This window comes from Sapajus apella, unplaced genomic scaffold, assembly GCF_009761245.1.
Source record: "Sapajus apella isolate SASKATOON/1434 unplaced genomic scaffold, GSC_monkey_1.0 scaffold65, whole genome shotgun sequence".
Taxonomy (NCBI): Eukaryota; Metazoa; Chordata; class Mammalia; order Primates; family Cebidae; genus Sapajus; species Sapajus apella.
Genome location: NW_022437005.1, coordinates 5693573 through 5696688, shown reverse-complemented (window position 1 = coordinate 5696688; position 3116 = coordinate 5693573). Strand labels below are relative to the sequence as shown.

General features: G+C 42.7%; 1 long non-coding RNA gene across 1 annotated transcript; it reads right to left on the bottom strand.

The window, feature by feature from the left end:
* Positions 1-222: 222 nt before the first annotated feature.
* LOC116530219 lies at positions 223-2071 on the bottom strand. The gene is made up of 2 exons (XR_004259882.1): positions 1264-2071; positions 223-626 (listed from the first exon to the last, which is right to left on the bottom strand). It is a non-coding gene; the product is annotated as an uncharacterized LOC116530219 (long non-coding RNA).
* Positions 2072-3116: the final 1045 nt, after the last annotated feature.

Genomic DNA, 3116 nt, shown 5'->3' with positions numbered 1-3116 from the left:
CCAAAGGTTTAACATTTCCCTTTTTCCTCTCTTTTCTTTCCTCTTTTTTCTTTCTTCCTTTTTTCTTAAAAAGACAAGCTGTTGCTGTGTTGCCCAGGCTAGCCCCAAACTCCTGCCTCAGCCTCCCAAGTAGCTGGGACTACAGGCCACGCCCCCACACCTGGGTTAACATTTTCCTTTTTATTTTGCACATAGTCTTAAAACATATTTTTTTTAAAAAAAAAGTTGTTTCACTTTAGTTGCTTTTATTAAAAGTATTTCATAGGGTATATCATTTTCTGGCACTTTTTAAAACTCAGTGTTACATTGAGTTGTGTGTAACTGAAGCTTAAATGAACCGTTTATTACTTTTATATAAATTATGTGTGGGCTCCATCATGCCAAACCAATGCTCTAAAAATTCTAAAGTTTTAAAACTTGTCCAGATCAGGAAGACTCAGCTGGAAAATACAATCAAGATCCTGGTGCGTCCACCTTCCCCTTACAGAGAAGAGCTTCTGCTACAAACACCATTGTCTGAGTGGGACAGCCTCCCGCACCCTCACTCCAGTTGTCCTTTATGTCTTACCCTTCCACTTAGATCAGAAATGACATCCACTTCAGGGTGGTCACCCAGGGGAGAGTCGCTGGACAAAAGACCATGCCAGGCCTCATTCTCCCCATCCCCACATTGGCTCCCCCATCTGCTGCTCCTGGTTCAATGTCCTTGCACTGAGGCTGAGGTACAAGGTGTCAATGCCAATCAGGGGCAGAGGATGGACAGGACACGGCAAGGGTATGCTCGGGGAGGACAGGGGGCGTGGTCACACTGGTCCTCAGGTCACACCAGATAGCATGGAAGCCTTGGATACTGGAGAAGAACTGGATGTGGGAGAGGAGGTTGAGATGCTGCGAAGACGCACAGCTGCAGTACAGCCTTGCCTCCCAGTGATCCCGGAGTGGGGTCAAAGTGAAGGCAGGGGTTAGATTTATCCAGCAACATCCCAAAATGTATTTGGAAATGTCTTTCACGACACCTCTAGAATCACAAACCACCTAAAATTACTATATTTTCTCTCAAGCCAAGATGATGTGAGAAATCTACAGAAAAAAAGTTTTGCTCCTCATAAGGGTCTTCAACAGAGAACTCAAACAATCCCTGGGACTCCGTGGGGCTGGAAAAACAGCCCTGAATCTTGGATGCCTCCTTGGAAGGTAATTCATCCGTCCTCCTCAAGATGATACTCTCTCAGAAAATTGACCACAGGGAGCACAGTGACTCACCTGGTTCCGGCTTCAGGACAAAACAGGCACCCGCTCCTTCTTGCTTTAAATTGGGTTTTAAAAGCATTAATCTGTTACTATCTTGAGTGTTCTCTGAGCCTAGGATCAAAAGGAGCCCCCCAAAAGACAAACATTAGCATCACTGTCACTCAGAGAACAGAGGCTTTAAATGTCAAGATGGGAAGTGAAAGCAGAGAGAAGCAGGGAAGGGCAGGAGAGAAGCATGGCACTAGACTCAAGTAAAGGAAGAATAGCCGAATCTTCCAGTGGAGGAGCCTCCCCAAGGACCACTCCCTCATCTCTTTGCTAACCATCGTCACTGGATTATGCCCAAATTCAAGAAGGGAGGAGACAGGAGAACTGCCAGCAATAGTGGGACCTTAGGTTGCTCGATGAAGCACCGACATCGCTTTCCTCATCAACAAAACGAGCAATTGGATCAGATGGCCTGCAGTATTCCTATCAGTTCTGTCTGTGATTTTGTGCTCAAAGCCAGATTTATTACCTACCGATGTGTACATGTGTGTGAGCACGCAGACACACAAACACACACACAATCAGATCTATTTCTAGTCCTAGTATCAACAAGACTCAGAAGTTCTATGTTATTCTCACTACCTCTCTATTAACCTCAGCATCAGTGGCACAGAATGGATTCTAATAATAAAGATAATGTTAATAATTGCTTTTACAGAAATCATATATACAGAATCTACCCTACAGATTAATTACAGTAATCATATATACAGAATGGACACATGCAGAACATGCAATCATATAGTGTTTTATATATAATAATGCATATTACTACTATTATATATATATTATTTACTATATTACAGATTGTATATTATTTTAAACTATATATCACATATTTAAATATAAAGAATACAAATATCTGTTAATATACTAATATATGTTTGTAGTATTTACTATAATAATAGCATATGTAACATATCATAGAAGTAGACAGCACATATTAGATGCTATAGACTGAATGTTTATGTCTCCTCCAAAATTCATAACATTGGAATCCTAACCTCCAATGTGATGGTATTAGAAGGCAAGACTTTGGAGGCAATTATGTCATGTGGGTAGAGCCCTCGTGGTGGAATAAGAGACAAAGATCTCCTCTCTCTCTCTCTGCCTGTCTCTCTCTCTCTCTCTCTCTCTCTCTCTCTCTCTCTCTCTCTCTTCCTGTGTCTCTCTCTCTTCCTGTCTCTCCCCCTCTCTCTCTCTCTGCCAAGTAAGATACAAGAAGAAGGTAGCTGTGTGCACAGTAGGCATCAAACCCTCACCAGACACCCGATCTGTCCATACCTTGGTCTTGGACTGCCCTGTTCTGTGAGAGGTAAACCCCATCTGTTGTTTAAGCCTACCAGTCTATCATGTTTCATTACAGCAGCCCAAACTGACTAATACATATACACACTATAGTATATGGACCAAATGCATGGAACATATATTTAGATACTATACATATACTCTACAATAAAACACCATGTGTAACATCATAATAGCACTTTTGACACAATACTTACCATGTATCAAGTCATAACTGACATTTGTAAATTCATTGTTTCCTCATTACAGCCCTTGAAGTACATACTCCTTTTGCAGATGAGGAAACTGAGGCACAGAAAAGTTAAGTGATTTGCCCAAGGTCACACAGCCATCCAGTGGCAGAGCTAGGAACTGAACCCAGACACTGTGGTTATAGAATTGTGGGCCCCTACCTCAAATGGTGTCCACCTGGGGCCCTTCTCTAGTCCCTGTGTTCAGACCACAGCCGCCACCCCCACACCATTTCCCTCCAGCCATCCTCCCACTGTGGCCAGACCAACAGTCTAGGC